General features: G+C 50.8%; 1 pseudogene across 1 annotated transcript; it reads right to left on the bottom strand.

Moving 5' to 3' along the window:
• Positions 1-3,323: 3,323 nt before the first annotated feature.
• LOC307053112 (transcription factor-like 5 protein) lies at positions 3,324-7,680 on the bottom strand (annotated as a pseudogene). Its single transcript has 4 exons — positions 7,033-7,680; positions 5,746-5,932; positions 5,299-5,461; positions 3,324-3,574 (listed from the first exon to the last, which is right to left on the bottom strand). The product of its transcript is annotated as a transcription factor-like 5 protein (transcript).
• Between the last annotated feature and the right edge of the window lie 306 nt (positions 7,681-7,986).

A 7,986-nucleotide genomic window follows, 5' to 3' on the forward strand; every position in this document is an offset into this window, starting at 1 on the left:
ACGGCACTGGCGTTACGTGGGCGACGCAGGCGTAAATATTTAGAGGTGACGGGTCATGACATCTGTCATTGTCTTTGAAATTGTGCTGTGCGCGTGCACGTGTGTGTTAAACATGGGAAATGTTGACGGCTCACACTAGGTGAGGGGAGGGCAGGTGTTCAGTGAACTCTGTGCTCATTAGAAAAATAAAACAAAGAGAACCACCTGCTTGCAGACTCGTTTACTCATTCTCAACTTCTCCACCTGACGCCTCCTGGGCACTGAAAACCTAGCCCGTCGGACACAGAACGTGGATTCCGCCCCACCCCATCCTGCTCGTCCACACGTCTTCCCATCTCAGGAAACGGCGCCACCCGCCCACCTGCTCCAGCCAGACGCCCCACCGTGATCCCCACTTCCTCTGCCCAGCAGCCCTACATCCAGCACCGCGGGCCCTGGCCAGTCACAGCAGAGCGGCTGCGGCCTCTGACCAGGGTCTGTGTCTCCACTCCTGCCCACCCCCAACCTCTCCTCCTGGAGTCCAGTCTCCCTGCTGTGCAGCAGGGAGAGCCATCTTTGCAGCATGTCAACCAGACCCCACACCGGGATGGAGGTGGTCCATTCACCCTCGACCTCTTAGCCGCTTCCCTCCAGCCCACGGGGTCTCTGTCTTATTCAAGGTGCCCCCAGTGTCTGGGACACAAGCCTGGTTAGAGTCGGAACAGACCTGTGGCATGACATGTGTACTGAAATAATTTAGGAAAATCACGGAAGACTTTTGGGTATCACATCTTTCAAAATGTTCATGCAAGGAAGAGGGGGAAAGTCACTAAGGAAATAGGAAGGACACAAGGGTTTAAGCTACCTACATTCTAATTCCCCCCCAAGTTGCTACTGACGTCACTTCAGCCTGTTTCCTGATGGGTCTTGTAATCCGACCCAGAAACAATCTACAACTTCAATGTAACTAAATTTCACAAAGATTCAGGAAGCCTAAGACACACAAAAATTATTGTCCGGAAGTTTTTAACCTATTTAATCTGTGAGTAGAGATAGTGACAGTTACGTTTTTTTATTGCTGTAAACACCTTCATCATATTTGAATGAATCAGAGAAATAATAGTTTACCACTATTACGTACACACAGCCAACCATTAAATCATTGTTTTAAATAGAAAAGCTTTATTTTTTTACAATAAACCAAGTCTATCGCTAAAAAATAATGTTAAAGAGTAACCACACTATAAATAACCAGAAATGATCCAATCAGCACAAACTGCACACAGGGATCGCTTTCAAAGGCAACTAAATATACAAGGAAAATAAGGAACTTGACCAAATTACGAAATACACAAGATGGAAATGCCCATAGGCACAGAAAAGGGAAACGGAGAAGACAAACTCTTAGCACTCAGCCCCAGGGGCCTCACTCCAGGCGACCTGGGGCGCTCGGCCGGCCGCTGCCCCAGGATCTCGATACGGAAGGCTCTTTTGCAAAAGGTTCCACGTTTACAGTGCCAGCCTCAGCTCGGTTCTCTAACCAGGCCCGTGCTGCCGTCAACGGCAGCGACTACACGACAGCCGGGACCAGCAGCAAAACCCGGACGCTCTTCACTAAGGCCTCATCTACAGCGGCCAGCCCCCCTTCAGTGGCCCACTAAGCCCAGTTGCACTCCCTGGAAAGTTTCCTGTTTACTTCTCCTGGGCCAGGAGCAAGGACCAGGTCCAAGTCTCTAGACCAAGGATGGACCCAAACCCCCTGAAACTGGAAGCAAAATTGTGTGTGTGTTTCTTCTGGGCAGGACATTCTTTCACTCACCTGCCCTCCAGGTGCCAAGAAAGTCACAGAAGCTAGGATTCACAGCTTTCATCCTCCAGGGGTCCCGGTTCATAAAGGACCACAGACCGCCAGCCGGTTAATATCCCCAAACCTGCTCTTTTTAGGGATGATTTACATCACAACTGGAGTCTTAGACCATCTTTAACTTTTACGTATCACGTTCAGATAATACGGCCCTTGTTTCTATTTCCCCACCTGTACGCTCAGAACTTTAGAGCAACTTTCTAAGGCAACAACAACAGCAGGAATTCACTAGATGCTCTGTAACTGCAGGCACTGGGCCAGACACTACACTTCAGCTTCTTTACTTCCTGTGTCCCATCTACGCAGTAGGTAATACACCTATTGTATAGACGAGAGACTCAGGTGGAGAGGTAAAGAATGTGTAGGAAGTTGTTAAACTAGGGAATGGCAGAGCAAGAATTTAAACTTTTACCGTCAACACGTAGTACATATGAGGCTTTTTTTCAGACGGTAGGTGCTCAGCAAATGTTTATTAAATAAATATAAACCATGCCCATTATGAGTCACGGTGAGTTCAGTGATGCCCATCACTTGGCGTGTATGTGCGGACACACCCTTAGGAAAGGGATCTAGATGCCTAGCTTTAATATATCCCTTTAAAGAAATAAATTTCCACCGCTCCACACTGTAGGTTCAGAGATGAATATTTGTCTTGCTCAATGCTCTATTTCCTGAGCCTAAAACAGAAACTGGTACAAAGTACTCAATAAATGACTAAGTTAATTAACTCTATGTTAGGGAATCATCCCGTACCCAGCTCTAACAGAAAAAGTAACCACATTTTGCTTCTACACAGAACAGCACAAATAAAATCCACAGATAAAACAACTTACATAAGCTGTAACTTCCTCCTTCTTCAATATCCTTAAAAGAACCAAGCAAAACTGAGTAACCCAGTGTGCAGGCGGACTCCCTCCCAGGAAGGCGGCCCCGGCCAGCACCTGGGAACGTAGATTTCGGGGGGGGTTCCCACCACCATTGGTCACTGGCTTATGCTAAACACCAGCTTTCCTTCTGGGCGTCTGGGATTTGGCCGCGTGCCACCTAGGGAACACCCCCCACAACCAGCCCCCAGTAGGATCCATGGCCCCGAGTCTCTAAGGAGCTTTGCTGTCCGGGAACATGTCACCAGTGCTGGGGGGTGACAGGCATCCTGAGTGGCTCCACTGAGAGGTGTTCTGGGGAGCTGGCGCCTGGGGCCCCTAGACCTCTCCCCATGCGCCTCTGCTGACTTTGCTGGGTTCTTTGCCCAAAATAAACCAAAGCCATGAGTCCTCCTAATGAATCATCAAACCTGGGGTTGGTCTTGGCTACCCCCATCCACCTAGCAAAGCAAGGTGACCATTGACTCTTGCCAGCTTTCCCTCCCTTGAACACAGAAGTGCCTACACCATTGTTTTCTACAAAAAGGTGCCTGTTACCAGCACTGACTCTCACCAGCTTGGCGTCTAGGACAACTGTATACCACCGACAGCACGCATTACCTTCTATCTCTTTCCATGCGGTTGTGCCTCTCCCTCCGCTGGGACCTGCCCCGTGGGGGCCCGCTCTGCCTCTGCTCCCCGAGGGCGGCCTGGGGCGACTCCACCGACGGCCAAGCACCCTGCGCTGCTGTGGAGCCTTCACCCACATTCCGGAGCTCTCCAAGGGTTCTTCGTTCTATGTTTGTGTCCAACTGACGGATCCTACTCCGACTCCTCTTATTTATTGCTTGTTTACATAGCGCTTCTTCTTTGCAAAAGAAGGAAAAAGTGGTATTTTAATTTTTTGATTCTTCTAAACTTACCCTCGTGAATGCTGAATATATTTTTTGGTATTTTCGATCCAAGATATAAACATGAATGGGTAAGGAGCACACAGAACCAAACAAGAAGCACTCCAAAATTCCATAGAAACATCCGGCACAAGACTCTAGGTTTCAAACTATACAACGGAACATAAACTAAATTAAAACACCCCAGAGGGCTTTCCTGGTGGCGCAGTAGCTGAGAGTCCGCCTGCTGATGCAGGGGACACGGGTTCATGCCGCGGTCCAGGAAGATCCCACATGCCGCGGAGCGGCTGGGCCCGTGAGCCATGGCCACTGAGCCTGCGCGTCCGGAGCCTGTGTTCCGCAACGGGAGAGGCCACAACAGTGAGAGGCCCACGTACCGCAAAAAAAAAAAAACACCCCAGGTATTATGTAATCAATACAGCTTATACAGCAATACAATCAAAAGTCCCCCTTTTAAATCAAGAGCCATTTTAACTGTCATCTAGGAATAAAAAAACCAAGAAGTTGTTTGATTTTTCTGATACTCAGAAGGGGAAAAAAAAAACAAACCTAGAAATATTTTCTCCAAAAGATTTTCTTGATATGCAATTATTCTAAGATGACAACTGATTTTCTAACTGCAATGCTCAGAAGAGGACAGAACCTAAGTGGTTTAGGATTAAACACGCCCTCACCTTACAAGTGAGATTCCCCCCACAAAAGGAGTCATCACGTCATAGCTTTGACCTGTGCTACAGAAATATGTCAAATTTCTATCACAGTACAGCAGGCGTCTAAGAAGTACCTGTGGTGATGTGCATTCCCGAGGTACCGTACAAAGCCAAACCCTCTACGGTGAAAGAATCACTTAACACACATTTCAGAATGGTGATAACTTTGCAAAAGACATAGAGAGGAATTCACAAGTATTGGTAATATTTTGGTTCTTCAGCTGAGTAGTCAGTACAGGGACTATTTTAATTTTAACCTTTATACCTTACAAATGCTAACATATACTTTCACGAGCAATGTCATAAGAACAATGGAAAATTAATCACTGGCGTGGGAGAAAGAAGGAGAGCTCCATCCCTACCCTGTCTTTATCAGCTCTTGAAAAGCTGAGTGTAAGCTGTGTTATTGTTGGATAACTCGAAAAAGAATGTTTTCCAGGAAAAACGGATTGAGGGTTAACGTCAGGGGTAAGCAAAGTTTGCCTTCAGAAGTTTCTTTCTTTCTAAGACTGTCTGTATCACCTTATGGCCTCTTGCTCCCAACTCAATCCTTTGCCCATCTGCAGATGGTCCCCTAAAGCTCTGAGCGGATTTCAGACTCCTGCCTCACTCATGAAGTATGAAATAAGAGAAAAAAAAAAAAACACCTAAATTTGCTGTCAGTAACGAAAATGTACCTAAGTCTATCATGTTTCTGTTTAAGGAGGTTACTGTTAAGAAAAAGCAGCCCCTAAACTCAACGTTTCCAGGCCAAGTATAAATGTGATGTTCAAAATTCGCAAGGATGTTCCAAGTGAGGTGACTGGGCAGAGGGACAGAAGGATTCCTAAGATGCAAGCAGGCTTCCGAGATCCTTTCATTTGTTTATAAACCACCTCTCTCCCCTCCCCCACCCGTGGACAAAAAAAAAGGGGGGCAGAGACATCAGGCAGGAGGAGAAAGCAGCTGCCAGCTTCTGTTTTATCGCTTACCTCCTACTTTAATCCGAACCTGCTCAGGCAAAGCTTTGTTTCTACTACCCAAAGTCTGTTTAGTGGATTCAATTTACTTCTGATAACAGAAAGAAAACGCTCTCGGCAATCCAATATCCTGATGCTTGGTAGCTTCAAGTACAGAACGTGAGTTACTAGAAGTCTGGAAAACAATGAAGCAACAGGGACGTTATCAACAGGTGACAATCTCCTCTCTACGCACAAATAAAATGCATTTTAATAGAAGTAATGTCAAAGTTATTCACATGAACTTGAAGAACTTTAGGTGCACTAAGGATTTTTAAATATCCCCGAACCACATAAATACTCTCGATTTTAACAAGTTATCGAGCTCAATGAAAGACAAAAACATCCTTGGGACCTAACTAAAATACAAGTTATCCACTTAACACAAAAGAGCAAAGCTTCGCAAATCATTTTCCCTACATGTGTTTGTGAAAGATTAGAATTTCCACTAGTAGGGCAAGTATTTGCAGTTAACAGAGGGTATGTAAATTGAAGAGCAGTAGTTGCAGCAGCTGTTTTATTTTTCACTCATGTTCTACATTTGTTTTGTTGCTGATGAAGTGGAACACTCATTAATCCGGATGGATGGCGAATAAGAGTTACCAAACTGCCAAGACAAAAGAAACCCAGAAACACATGAAGAGTATGTGGCAGGTAAGTTTCCTGAAACACCACAATCACGATCACACTCTAATGGCTAACATTTGATTTTCTGGATAGGAACTCGAATCTATTACCATGAATGCCCCCCATCATGGAAATCTCTACAAAACAATTATCAGCTAGTGTCGTAGGGGACAATTCACTTTCTTCCTCACATTGGAAGGTGTGGCTGTGTGTCATCTTTTAGTTACACCTCCCTTCCCATTACACTTCTGACACCAATCTCTGTGTTTTTTTGGCCATCCTCCAAAATCTGACGACTATGGGCAAAATGGGGAAAACTACAGGGTGGGGACAGACAGAAAGCTGAGGAGACACCCTAGCAGACAGGCTACTCCTCTCCGATAGTTGTTGCTGCGAGATCACTTATGGGCTGGCAGTCTGGCTGAAGGATGAAGCTGCATTTTACACTCAAAGACTCACAACATGACGCCTGTCCTCCCAGGGGATGCATCTGTGCAAGATCAGGTCAGCCTCAACCTGAGTCAACAGAGGGGGAAGCAGAGGTCTCTCCTGACATTTAGGTGGGTGATTTGGGGACAAAACCTTTGTTCCTCAGGAACACGTGTGCACTTATCTCAACTCATCTCTCTTCCACATGCAGACGCAGAGCGCACACCGCAAAGGTAATGCTGCAGGCTGTGTACTTAATATCTGCTTGCTGTGCCTGCACAGAGCACACAAACTTTCAGCTCAGCCTCCACACCCACTGAGGTCTGCTCCCTGTTAAGATGCAAGCTGCAGTGAGGCCGCTGGCCTCTGCAGAAAACCCGGGTCTACATCCAGACCGAGGCTGGTGCTTCTCTGCACAGGACCCTGGTCTACACCCGGACCCAGGCTACTGCCTCCCTGCAGAGGCCCCTGGTTCCACCCGGATACAGGCCGGTGGCCTCTGCTGAGGACCCTGGTCTACACCCAGACCCACGATGCTGCTTCTCTGCAAGGACCCTGGTCTATACCCGCACACAGCCTGCTGCTTCTCTGCACAGGACCCTGGTCTACACCCTGATCCAGCCGGGCCCGCTCCCTGGGGGATGCACCCACTTGTTGAGCGCCATGCCAGGCTCGGGGGGATCCGCACCGCGCGGGGCTGGCGGGGGCTCGGCTGCTATGCTGTTGAAGCCGTCCTCCAGGCGGACGCGCACCGCCCACTTGGCCCGCACCTCGGTCGCGCCCTCCACGTTCTCCTTGCCGGCGCCGTCGGGCGCCTTGGGCCGGGGTGCGCCGGCGCCCGGCCCGTCGGCGCCTGGCGTCTTCTCGGCGGCGCGGGGCGCGCCCGCCTCACTCAGCAGCATCATGCGCAGCTCCTGGAAGTCGATGTGGCCCAGGCACTGGTTGGCGCCCGCGAAGCCACCATCGGCCAGCGCAGGCGGCACAGCACCGGGTACACGGGCGGCGCGACCCCGCCGCCGCGCCCACGGCCGCAGCGAAGCCCCCCGCCACTGCGCCCGCCGCCGCCGCCGCCAGGAAGCAAGAGTTGACGCGCGTCTCGAGCTCGCCGTCGGCCGCCGCCGCCTCCATGTGCGAGTAGAGGATGTGCTGCAGCTGCATGTACTCGATCTCCGTCATCTCCACAAGGCTCAGCTCGCTGGTCCTGAAATTCAGCCCCGCCTCGCCGAGCGCCGCGTCCGCGCCCTCGGGGCCCGCCGGCCCGCCCGCCTGCGGCGGCTCCTGCTGCCCGGGGCCCGACATGCCTGCGCCAAAGGCGTGTGGCGCGCGGGCGGGCCTGCTGCGCCAGGCCGGGCGGTCGGGTACACAGAAACCGACGGCCGCGGCGGGCCTGCGCCGCCCGCCCGCAATGGCGGACCCTCCCCGGCCCCCCCCCGCCCCGCCCCGCCCGGAGGTCCCACCCCGAGGGCGGGCCACACCCACCGCCCGCCCGCCCCGCCCCCGCCGCGGCGCCCCGTCCCGAGCTGCGCGCCCATGTTGGGGACGCGGGGTTCTGGTGGCGGGGGCGCGGCGCGCGGGTCCAGGCCGTCCAAGTCCAGTGCCTGAGGG

Source organism: Hyperoodon ampullatus (assembly GCF_949752795.1).
Source record: "Hyperoodon ampullatus genome assembly, chromosome: 5".
NCBI classification, from domain to species: Eukaryota; Metazoa; Chordata; class Mammalia; order Artiodactyla; family Ziphiidae; genus Hyperoodon; species Hyperoodon ampullatus.